Below are 13,843 nucleotides of genomic sequence, written 5' to 3'. Positions count from 1 at the left end.
ACCCCTTTCATCATCAGATTCAGCCTAACGGACGACTCTCTCTTCAACTCAGATACGATCTAGCGTATGGTCCATTCTGATCCTTTATCCCCAACAGCATATGACACACTCCGACTCCCCAGCAAAGTCGGCAGCCTAATGGATGACTCATTATTCGGTCTAATGTACGACCCAGTGTGGCACCCATGTCTTCAAATTGGCCTAATGTACGGCTCGATCTGAAGCTTTCGTCATCAAACCTCCCGGATGGCATCTTTAAGCCCATCTCCATCAAGACCAACTGTCGATTCTCAAGTGCAAATTTTTGGGGCATTCTAGTGTTCAATAATCTTCCACCTCCAGACCACGAATGGCATACACGCCATCCTAACTCTCTCGGTTCAAGAATATTGAACAGGGGCAGCTGTCATACCCCAAAAATTACCCATCATTTTTCCTAAAAAAAAAAAAATAAAATAAAATTTAATTAATTAATTAATTAATTAATTAATTAATTAATTAAATAATTAAAATAAATAAATAAATAAAATATAACAAATTATTTTGGACTTGGGTCTCCCTCATTCCAAGCCCATTACCCACAAAATTAGTCTATAAATACTGAAGTTTCAGTAGAGGAAAAGGACGGGGGAGTTAGACTTAGAGTTTACACTGGGAGATTCACTGGAGAAAGAAGGAAGAGAAGCAAAACACTCTGAGGTTTCCTTGGAACAAAACCTTGAGGAAAAAGAAAGAGAGAGAACAGAGAAGGACGGATAGAAACTTTGGCATAGGAACCCTGCCAACCCGGAGAATTCAGAATAAAGAAACCCTGAAGGCAGTTCATCCGCCCCGAAGCCATCGCCGCCCAATTCCCGCCGCCTAACTCATTCCGATACCACAAGTGGTCAATCCCTTCAACCTTGAATTGGCAAACAGGTTTGCATATCTCTATTGTTTATACTTTCAATTGGCCATATCCACACATATAATGCATCATGATTAAATGTTGATATATAATTTGCTTTCGTATGTAAATTTAAATATGCCTGAATACCCTGAATGTTTGACCATGCTGTTCCTGTGATAAAATGCCATAAAGTTCAAGGTTCCTAACATGGGGCTGTTTTTTTTCTCAAAATTCAAAATCCGTGGCCGTTCGCCTGGCCTTCGCTAGGCGAGGCAGAGGCGAACGAGACAGTACCTGATTTTTCTAGTCTGTTTTTTTTTATGTTTTTATCATAGCCATGCATTATTCATCCTATCCTATTTACTGTTGCGATATTTTTCCGGTGTAATCTTCGATTGCACCCTGATTTGGTGTTCTGACATGTTTCTTTTTTTTGAGTTTCGTAAAGGTTCACATATCCCAGGAAAAGGTTATTGGCTAGGTATTCCACTTTATTTGTGGGATACCCTTGTGGAGTTTCACCCTAAATTAATTTTTTAATGTATTAATTTCTAATGTATTAATTTTTTTTAATATATTATTTTTAATAATTTTAATGTGGAGTTTCATCCTAATTATATGATTAATTGTAAAACTTTGCCTTTGAATAAGTGATCTTGGACCTCTCTTTGTTGCCTTACGATTACGATATTACGGTCATGTCCCGCGAACGTGGGGATACCCTTAGCAAAGACCCTTCGGTTAAATCATCATAAAATAAATTATAGTCCCTCGGATGTTGCCTTCGAATATACAACTTTGTCCCTCGATGACCCTCCGATGTTGCCTACGGTTAAAAGATGATAGTCCCTTCGAATGCTAAGGTATCCTCGTAACTGTTGCCTTCAATGACCAATCGATGACCCTACGATGACCCTTTTACATCCAAAGGATAAAACTACTTATTTCTCAATAATAAGGACAGTTTTACCCTCATAAGGATAGGAAATGCCCGTAAAGACCTTGGGTCGGTATAACTCTTAATTGCTGGCTCACAACTTAAAACACTTTTTCGCACCTCACACCTTTCAAAATACCTTTAGAAAATCACCACTTGGTATACATTCATACTAGAATCATTACCGAGTTATATTTTTCTAAACAATTTTCAAAACTAAACGAGATAACCACTTTGTATACATTCATACAAGAATCATTACAAAGTTAAATTCTCTTTTCAAAACAATTTTCCAAACAATTCACAAACACTTTTTTTTAGACAAAAATAATATAAGTGATCGAGCAATTAAGAGCCCATGGATAACCATGGATACAAAGGGTGCTAACATCTTCCCTTTGTATAATGTACCTCCCGAACCCAAAATCTAAATTAAGGTCTTTCCTGTTCTTTTCCACCTTTCCTTATTGGATAAAAGAAAAGTCGGTGGCGACTCTTGCTAACCGCGACATTGCGATTAAAACCACAAAAAGTCCAGTTCACCGTATGACACACATGATATGCAATATGCAATGCCTAATGACCTAAAAATGATATGTAATATGTTATGCTAGTCCCAAGAGAGGAGGGCAAATTTTGAGGTGTTACAGCTGCCCCTATTCAATCCACTGTGAACCTGTCGATATGAACAGCCTCGGCTTTCAGATGATCAGGATGAAGAGTGATTGAATACCAAGAACAGACGAACAATTTGCACTCTGATGGGAAATAATTAACAACGCCTGTCAGCATCGGCGAAGAACACAATCTCTGACAAACATCGACCTGGATACCAAAATAAATGGTAACGCAGGGATAACCATGGCTTGAACACCACACATCCGCTCGGGATTATTATTCTCTCTTCTCTTTCATTTTCTTGAACCCCGGAATTTTCTCTTCTTTTTTCATTTTCTTGGCCTGAACACCACTTCGGTCTGAACACCTCTTCGGTCTGGATACCACTTCGGTCTGGATACCGGGAAACTGGCCGGATTGCCGCAAGCTGCATCGATCTAATCTTCGTGAGCTTCTTCGATCTGGAAATCGGAACTGGCCGGAGTGCCACAAGTTCTTCGTCCTGACTGTTGAGAACCTCTTCGATCTGGAAATCGGAAACTGGGCGGAGTGCCACAAGTTCTTCGTCCTGACTGTTGAGAACCTCTTCGATCTGGAAATCGGAAACTGGCCGGAATGCCACAAGTTCTTCGTCCTGACTGTTGAGAACCTCTTCGATCTGGAAATCGGAAACTGGCCGGATTGCCGCAAGTTCTTCGTCCTGACTGTTGAGAACCTCTTCGATCTGGAAATCGGAAACTGGCCGGAATGCCACAACGACCCATGCTGAGGATGACAAGCCCTGAGCCAACTGCTCTCTATTCAACCCTGGCAGACAAACACTTCGCGTTTAGCTGGGGATTATCTTCTTTCTTGTTTTTCTTTTTGGACCCCGAAACTTTCTTGATTAACATTCCCATCTCTGCTCGACAGAAACTTATCCTCCAATATCGCACTACTGGGGAATATCCTTGATTAAAACCATGATGCTAGACTCCTCGGAGTAACACCTTCACTGTCTGATAAAACCAATCCTCAAGCGGTAACCACGACTTGAATCGCGCTGATCGCGTAACGTCCTCTGATATTATTTCCATCTCTGTCCGACGGAAACATTTCCTCCAATATCGCACTACCGGGGAACATTGCTGATCTGACGTCATGATGCTAAACTCCACAGAGTAACATCTTCGCTTTCTGGCACCACCACCTCTCAAATGGTAACCACGGCTTGAGACTAGCTCTATGCTTGCAACAATGATGCATGATCTTTTTCTGCGTAATGCTCCATAATTATGGAAATGCTACGCGATTTATTTTTTCTATGCAACATGCTATGCTATTTTTCATGATGAATGCATAAAAAATATCCCCCTCAAGGGACTCTTCTGAGGAACACGAGACGCTCTACTGAGGAACTCGTCAATACTCCAATCTCCACCCTGCTGGGGAATAAGCACTGCTGCTGGGAATAAGGCAACCCTTGCCGGGGAAAGAACCTCCTTTGCACCCAATCCTCTCGAGAAACTGCTGGGGATACGCACCACCAACACTCTGTGGGGATACAACAGTCTTTGACTTGCTAGGGATATCAATCCTGACTCCGCTTCGGGAAACCCTCACAGATACCCGACGACTTCACTGGGGAAATGCTCACAGATACTCTGCTGGGAAACAGCCACCTTCAGGTCTGGCAGCTGGGGAAGCATCGATCTGACACCTGCTGGGGATAACCATCCTGACCCTACTAGGGAAACGAATACCACTCCGCTGGGAACAACCCATGCAATCCACATGTAGGACACACTCAGCTGGGGATGCAGATATCAGTCTGCTACGGAAAATTATCCGATCCACTGGTAGGATGAACACTGCTGGAGATATATTTCATTGAAACCCGCTCCACTCGGGGAACAACAACCTTCTGGCCTGGCTAACGAGGAAACACCATCATAAACCTGCCGGGGATAACCATCCTGACTCGGTTAGGGAAGTCCACAGACCTTGGATCTGCTGGGGAGTTGATCCTCACAACTCTGCTTGGGGACCTAGCTGGAAAATGAGAAAAGTTGATACAATACACCCGTCGACTCGTCGACCCCTGGTATCCACCTTCCAATCTCGCATCAGTTTTCCACTTTTGAGAATTCCCAGACTCGTCTGGACCTTTTCTGCTCCATCATCTTGTATTCCAAATCGTTCCGCGCTCGACAAGAACGTACTCCTGGGATTATACAGAAATTTCAATTTTCCGACTTTGAAGAGTCTTCTTGATTAATTTCAAGGGTCGTCGGACGTCTCGTCGTCTTCGCCACTTCTCTACCCATTCACTCATCCCTGATTGGACCCTGCGGGGAATCTCTACAGACTTTCCAATCTTCCGATTTTGAAGAGTCTTCTTGATTATCATCAAGGAACGTCGTACGCCTCAACGTCACTTCGTCATCCCTTCATATATTCGTTCCCGCGCGAACTCTCTGGGGATCTATTACAAAGCTTCCACATCACAACCTGCAAGTGAGTGTAGAATATCTAACAGTACCTGCAAAACAGACCGTCAGATAAAACCGTGCCCCAGGCGTGTCAAGATTTCAACACTTGGGTCACTCAACCTTCCAAATAAGATTTCCAGTTTCAATCTTATAAACATGCATTGGAAGGAACCTGTATGTGTTAAAAATGCAAGATTCTTTATCAAAAATATCTGGATGTTTTTGCAATCAAAGCGGTAATGAAAAACAAAAACAAAATTATTTGACTGAATATGCATTTTATTGATTGAAGAAGTGTGGCTCAGATTGAGCAATACAAAGGAAGCAATTCCTGAAAAGAGGTAATTGCACAAAAGGAAAATCTATCCTAATGGCAATGTGAAACCCGCAATCTCATCGAGTTCCAACTCGGTTACACCCCATATGTCCTCAGACTCTCCATGCTTTCTGCCTTCTGAACAAAACATTTCTGATTGATCCCTACCGGGCATTATCCATGATGCTTTAACCAAAGCGAACGATCATGCTGGACGCAGTTGTTCGTTTTAATCCCTCTTTTGCCTGGACCGCCCTTTCGGGTTTTCAGTCCACCGGGATACCCTTTTTTGCCCAAGTCGCCTTTCCAGGTTTTCGACTTGTCGGGTGTACGTTTTTTTTCATTTTATATCCCTAATTTTTGCCCGAACCTTTCTTTTCTGTTTTTTTGGTTCGCCGGGATGCCCATTTTTGCCTGGACTATTTTATTCTTTTCGTCCAGCGGGTCTCTTTACACGAAGTATTTTTTAACTGCGTCCGCATTCACAGGGGATGGAAAATCTTCACCATCCATGGTCGTTAACAACAAGGCTCTGCCAGAGAAAACCTTCTTGACCACGAATGGACCTTCATAATTGGGTGTCCATTTGCCCCTACGATCGTTTTGAGGAGGAAGGATCCTTTTCAGCACCATATCACCTACGTGATATACCCGAGGTCGCACCTTTCTGTCAAAAGCACGCTTCATCCTTTGCTGGTACAACTGCCCATGACAGATGGCCGCCAGCCTCTTTTCCTCTTATCAGGCTCAACTCTTCGTACCGGGTTCTTACCCATTCCGCCTCTTGCAATTTCACGTCCCTCAGGACTCTCAAAGAGGGAATCTGAACCTCAACAGGTAATACCGCTTCCATCCCATATACCAATGAGAAAGGAGTTACCCCAGTAGATGTACGTACTGACGTTCGATACCCATGCAACGCAAACGGCAACATCTCATGCCCATCTTTGTAGGTTACCACCCTTTTCTGCACAATTACACTGTCGGTGCATTCAAACGTTATCCGGGCAACAAAAGCTCATTCACCTTAACCTCCCCATCAGACACCAGAATCCGTTCGGATTCGGGGTCAGGCCCCTCCTCCGGGATCGGTCACTCTCAATCTTTCGATTAGAGTACCTCGAGATGTCCTCATCAGGGAACTCAAACTTCATCGGTTGGTAATCCACCATGGGTTGCGGAGCGATGTAATCAGACAATACACCCCTTGATCGCTTTCTGAGAGTATCCCAAATCAGTCAACATTATTTCGCCTTTTCACAACCCGTCCGGTTAATGTTGGATTCTCAAACACATACTCGATCGGACCCATCTCGGAAATCCACAAAGTGTTATGAACCTGCATACACTGTCTCAGTCGGCGAGCAGCCTATGCCAAAGTACAGCAAGTTTTCTCGAACAGTGAATGTATTGTTTCACAGTCGGTAAACTTTTTGCTAAGGTAAATTGCATGCTCTTTTGACAAGACCCGTCATGCTGCCCCAATACACCTCGTAGACCCCTCGAAGGCCGTCAAGTACAGATTAACAATTGTTCATTCCACAGGAGACATCGGAATCAGAGGCTCCTGCAACTTATTCTTTTATCTTTCAATGCCCCTTGGCAATCATTGGTTCACCTGACCGTTTGATCTTTTTTCCTTGAATGGGTTCCCACGTGGCTGTTAGATGAGATATGAACCATGACATGTAGTTCAATCTACCTAAGAGACCACGAACCTCTTTTTCATCCTCGGTTCAGGCGTTTCTCTTATTGTTCTTTTCCTTTTTTTTTTTTTTTTTTTTTTAGCAGGACGAACCTCGATTCCTCCCTTACAATGAACCCCAACATCTTACCGGACCGCACTCTGATAGTGCACTCACTTGAATTCAACCTCAGTTTGAATTGTCTCAACCGGTCAAACGACTTGCCCCGGTCTGCCAGATGCCCCTCTCCTGTTTGGGACTTTGCTATCATGTCATAGCATAGCATTCGATTTCATGACGAATCATATCATGAAACAAAGTCACCATGGCTCTCTGATACAGGCACTGGCGTTCTGCTCCTCTAGAGGACAGTCTTCTCTCCATGGTAGCTTGTGCACAACGACACCGGTATCCGACCCTGGCATATCCTGACATGACCCGGCGAAGGCATCCACATGCTCTTTCAACAAGGCTACCATTCTGCTCTCGATTCGCCTCTGAAGCGGCTCTAATTTTCACTTCCTTCCTGACCTCGGCAGTACACAGGTTAACAATCTCAATTCGCTCTTCGAGCGGCTGAATCACCTCGTCCTCTTGTTTCAACAACCTGGCTAATCTCCCAGCAGATCACAATCTTCTTCGTCTTCTTCTTCAGCAAGATAGATCGAATTGTCGAAGTCATATGAGGTGTAACCAAATTGTTATCAACGAGATCCGGAGAATTATTTTTTTGCATTCGGAACGAGACAAATCAAAAAGGAGAAAAAATGAAAATAAACATTGCCATTTTTATTTGTTTTTAAATTGTAAAAATAAATGAAAAACAGGGAACACCGTTTTTTGACTGAAAAACATCCATTTATTAATGATGCAGAAACGTTTGCAAAATGAAACATGAGGTGGCCCTTACAATGAACCAATACGTTTCGGGCAAAACGCATGGCTTTCATGCAAATAAAACCGAAAACAAGAAATTATTACTCTTCAAGATGAGTGACAGTGCTGATCTTTTTAAGCCTTCCAGCTTCCTGGTAAGCACGGCTTTAATCAACCATCAAACTTGCTGTTACCATCAGTCTCTTCACCCATCCCACAGGCGTGATCCGACTCTTCAGCAACTGCACTCACCATCGCCTGACCATGTGCCGGCATGGGATTGGCATTAACGTTGGGAGATGGAGCAAAGTTGATTGCTTTTGAATCCACCAGGTCTTGGACTACGTGCTTAAAAGCTTTGCAGTCCTCTACGCTGTGCCCGGGAGCACCCGAATGGAATTCACATTTGACATTTTCATCAAAATTGGCTGGCCTTTGATCAGGTCTCATAGGTGCCAAAGTCCTCAACTGTACCAGCCCTAGATCCTTCAACTTTTTCAATAGGAAAGAGTATGTCACAGGCGGCCTGTCAAAATGCCGATCACTCATCCTCCTCCTGACTGGATATCCTACCCTCTGAGACCTCTGCTGAAATGGCTGACGCTGCTGTTGCTGTTGTGCAGGCTGATTGTCAGCAGGAACGGTTACCGCAGCGGTGTGCTGGAAGTAACGATCCCTACTAGGTCCTCTCTGAGCGTAGACCGCACTGGTATTACCCTCATTCTTGCGCTGACCGTTCTCGAATGGCTTCTTCGACCCTGATGACGAAGCATTACCTTGTATCTTCCCCATTCTCAGCCAACTTTCGATTCTCTCCCCAACCACCACAATGTCTGCAAAGTTGGTTACCGGACAGCCCACCATTCTTTCGGCAAAAACCCCCTGCAGGGTACCCATGAAGAGATCAGACATCTCTCTGTCCACTAGAGGAGGTTGCACTCTGGCAGCCAACTCCCTCCATCTTTGGGCATATTCTTTAAACCCCTCGTTATTTTTCTGAGACATACCCTGCAGCTGGGTACGACTCGGGGCCATATCAGCATTGAACTGATATTGTTTAAAGAATGCATCTCCCAGATCCTGCCAGCTCTTGATGTCAGCAGATTTCAGCTTGGTATACCATTCCAGGGATCCTCCGGACAGACTGTCCTGGAAGAAGTACATCCATAGCTTCTGATCTGTCGTGTATGCAGAGATCTTGCGGACAAAGGCTTGAAGATGAGTTTCTGGACAGGAACTCCCATTGTATTTGTCAAATGCAGGCGCTTTGAATTTCTGTGGGATCACAATCCCCTCAACCAACCCCATATTCGACATGTTGACAAACCCCGGAGTAGCATGGCTTTCCAGAGCCCTTACCTTCTCTGCCAGCAACTGAATTTCTTTGCTCTGTGGCTGGACACCATATTGACCGAATGGCTCATTGTGCATGGAGAATTGATCAGCTTCTCGGTCCTCCTCTCTGTCATCATCCACCCCAAAGAAAGGCGGGAACAGATTATCCTTCAGATTATGCCCCAGACCGGGCCCAGGTTGACCACCAGCACCAAAACCAGCAGCATTGTTGTTCACCATACCCACGGTTGCTCTTTTTTCACCGTCTCTGGATCCACCCAGCCCCTGATCGGAGACACCATCCAGATTAACAACACTGTTAGCAGCTGAAGCCCGCTCGAGCTTTTCAACTTTGTCAGCCAAAGCTTTCTGATCAACTGCAAAACCCTGCATGATGTTGATCAGCTCAGTCATCTTGTCCTTCAGCTCGAGGAGATCAGTACTTGGGAGATCCATCAGTCGAGGAGTGTTGCGCCTGGTATAATATCTGTGAGGGCGTGTTGAGTGCAAAGGTACAGTTCTGCGAGCACGAGCAATGATTCCTGCAAAACAGCAAACAGGTTAATATGCATGAGTGCAACGTCTGTCCATATGAGGAAGCTTCTGTCCTTCGATCCTGGTTTCATCGAGACAGATAATATTTTGACATCCACATTCTGAAATTCAAGATGTCTCTCAACCAGATTCTCAATCCATAATACACCCCATATGGCTAGACGTGAGTTTGGTGCAGATGAATGCAAAATGAGAATGATGCAGATGTATGCAATGCACTGTGCCATCCTCCAAGTCATCCGATCATCTGTCGCTCTGAGTCACAGCCCTGACCTCTGAACCGATCACAACCATCTGAGGAATATGTAATCATAAATCCAACTCAAGGGTTCCGAAATAAACGGAAGACAGATACATCATCATCATCATCATCAGATAAACTCTGAGCAGATACCCATAACCATCTGAATCGGCCCGGGGAATCCTGAAATAAACGGATCCCCACTGATAAACAACTCGGCCCGGGGAATCCTGAAATAAACGGATCCCCACTGACGAATACCACGGACAGCACTCCGGCGTCTCAGAAATAAACGGCCATAAATCCGACTTATAAATAGGACTCTGATCCACGGAACAAAAAGTCACCATCTGAGCATACATCTGTAAGAATCACCCTCCCCTCACAGGTAAATTCTAAACAGGTCATCCTAAGGCGGATAATAGTCTCGACAATCGGGCAGAGATACTCAATGGGTTTGCCCTTTCGGGTGTGCCATTGTAGCTCTCCTGAGATCGTCTAAACCAAAAATCCGGGAAATGATCGGTCACCAGAGTCAACAGCTCAGATGAAGTAACTAAGCCAAAGTGGATACTCCACAGAGGAAAGCACTATCAAATGAACCTCGTCCGGCTTGTGGTACATCACGCCGCCAGGCACATGTTGACTTAACATGAAAGAGGCGACATGAGACCACACTAGTCCTAGGTGTATACTCGGGCCTGGGTTTTAGCCCCACTCAGAACACCCACCCCATAACAGAGGAACCACCTGCACAGAGGATAGCAACAACATGATAGTATGATGCATGCAAATATTTATGCAAATATATACACTGTTAGAATAACAAATGCAATAAATAAAGCAAAACAAGCAACCTAAACTATCCTAGAACGCTAGGAAGAACTCTCTTAGGGAAGATGGACCAGCACAGGTCTACATCCGAATTCCCCAGCAGAGTCGCCAGCTGGTGTATCCTGCGAAAAAACAACCGGCGGGACTCAAATAAAGACACAACACAGAGCCGCCACTGCGCGTTATTTATCCCAAGATAGGGAAAGGAAACGCTCAGAGAAACCTGGAAAGGAAATGGTCTTGCGACCAAAGAGAAAGGGTAAGGGAGTCGGTTACGCAAGGGGAAGGTATTAGCACCCCTCACGTCCGTCGTACTCGACGGGATCCACGTTCTAAAATAAAGAAAAGGTTGCTAAACATCACACACACACAGGGAACGCAGGTGGGGTTAAGAGAAGGGAGCTCGATAGGACGTCGCATCCTATGCCTACATATCTTGTCTGGAACAAGAATCAGAGCCACTGTAGTTCGGCTTACGCACGCCAAACAACACAAAATACACAAACAGATGGCAAACATGGAGCCCGACAACCACTCGATGGAATTACGTCAGCATCCGAACCAAAACATACTCAAAAGGGCAAACGTGGAGCCCGACAGCCAATCACTGGACTTACGTCGGCATCCAAGCCAAACACACAATCAAATAACAAACAAACACACACAAAAGAAAAAAAGTGTGCCCGGAGAGGTCTCGCACGACCACCTGCCTACATACCTCGTCTGGAACAAGGATCAGGGCGATGTAGTTCCCCTGAAAGGGACTGAATTACTAGCCAGAAACCAGGGGAAGACGCACTACTAGGGAGCTGGACTCGAGCCTAGTGTTGTCATGCATCGTTGCCCTAAGTTCAGTTTTCTATCCTACTTGCATAAGCAAACTACTCCTATCCAGGAAAGAAGCAAGCATACAAGCATACAAAATAATTCAAGCATACATCAAATGAGAACAAGCATCTCAAACAGATATCCACATAGCACGCACTATAACCAAACAAGTGGGCTCACACAATAGGTTTGACTGCCTCAGCAAGTCATCTGTACGGGCTGTGTTTGCTCTTAACCTTGCCATTACGAGGCTAAGGTGAAGCAGATGAAAGGTGAAGTGAGGATCAGACCTCACAGCTCTTATCCCTGACCAGGGAGAGCTTCAGACAAATGAGCATGGGTCCAGAATGGGGGAACCCTTCTATACTCAGAGACTCTGACACAATGTGCACTGCACAAGATCTTGGGCTTGTGATCTCAATGCTACAACCATGTAATGGGAGCAAGGAGAAGACTCAACTGAATAGTGGGGGATAGATTGCATATCCCTACCTTCCACCAATTGCCTTGATTAAGGACTTTACCTGCTTAGGCACAATATTAAACAATCACAAACATTGCCTCTTAAGGAGGACTTCAGACAGTTTGCCCGGTCAAATAACAGACCGGGTCTCCAGACTACATGAAGTTAGGAAGTTATACCTCAATGCAAGTTGCTTAAGCAAAGCAAAGCAAAAGTTCACAAGGAACTGAGCAACTAAAAGTACCTGGAAACAGTCAAACACAGTTAGTACTTAGACAGACAAAAATAAACAGCAAGTATTAATCAGTCAGACTATACAAACTAATGCACAACAAAGGCAAGCTATGAGCTCAAGCCCAAACTTCACAACCTACAAAACAAAGTTATGTTAGTGTACAAACATCAAACAACATCAATTGAATTGACTTGGATCATTCTCCATAAGCATTGCACCTTTTCATCCTGAAAACTCAATCAAATGTTAGAAACTAGACCACTAGGCCAAGCCTAGGGTCCAAAGGCAAGAAAAATTCCTAAACAGCAAGGGATATCCAACCAAAGTCAAATTAATGTCAAACAAAAGCCAACACAATTAGTCCCATGTCCATATCATTCATCATGTTCCTTTTATGCACAAAACAAATCAAACTAGTTCAAATGGAACACCAAACATCCAAACAGAACTATTGCATTCAATTCCATATCAAAACAATTCCAAAAATCCTCAAATAATTTACACCTAAACAGGACATAATCAAGGTCTAGCATGTCAAATTTTAGCTTAATTAGACAAAGGAAACCATGTCAATGAAAATCAACAAAAACAGACACAATTACATGCTCCAAATCACAACATCAACACATGCATTCACTTCAAAAATTCATAAGTCCATGAAAACAATAAAGAAATGAATGAGACCAAAACAGGGATGTCATACCATGTGTCTACAACAATCATACCAAATTTCATGATTATCCAATACCATATGAGCATTTCACATCCAAATTACAAACATGTACCACATGGACTTGCATATTTGACCAACAGAGATGAAAAATAGCAATCAAATTGAAAATGCCACATAAAATTCCACAAAAATTCACATAGCTTCTTAACATGTTAATGAACATCCATGCAAAATTTCATATCAATTCAACAAGCCTAGGTCATGAAAATAAATCCAGCAAGTTAACCTAGCTAGGTGTGACACAAATTGTCACACCTAGATTCAAAAATTCCTAACTCAAACCACAGGTATCCAAAATTCATGAAATTTACATGTAAATCACCATTAGCCAGTCCACAATCATCACAAAAATTTTCAAGCATTTCTTTTAGAGCATGAGAATTTCACAATCAAAATGGCAAAAGGTATCAAAATTGCACACATGTTAATCAACCCTAGGTCAAACCAATAATTCACCATGCACCACTTCCAAAAATAGGTCAACAAAATTCTACAGTGAATTAGGAAGTCAACAAAAAAATCCACATATTTTTCTGACTTTTTAATTATTTTTTATGAATTTTCTAAAGTGTTTTATGATTTTTAACAATTTTTTAGAATTAATATAATTAAATTGGATTAACCAGTGGCATAGTCGTAATTAACTGGCGCGGGCGCGGTAAACCTCTCACTCAAATTTTCAAACAGAAATTTGGATCAAACACGTTTTATTTCCAGAATTCACTCTCTTCCTCACAGAAAATCTCCAGAACCTCATGAACATGAAGAACCGCGAATCATCACCAAAACTTGCAAGCGCATAGTCAATAGAACCGTCTCATCACGAG

Source organism: Lathyrus oleraceus, chromosome 3, assembly GCF_024323335.1.
Source record: "Lathyrus oleraceus cultivar Zhongwan6 chromosome 3, CAAS_Psat_ZW6_1.0, whole genome shotgun sequence".
Taxonomy (NCBI): domain Eukaryota; kingdom Viridiplantae; phylum Streptophyta; class Magnoliopsida; order Fabales; family Fabaceae; genus Lathyrus; species Lathyrus oleraceus.
This window is presented reverse-complemented; position numbering follows the sequence as displayed.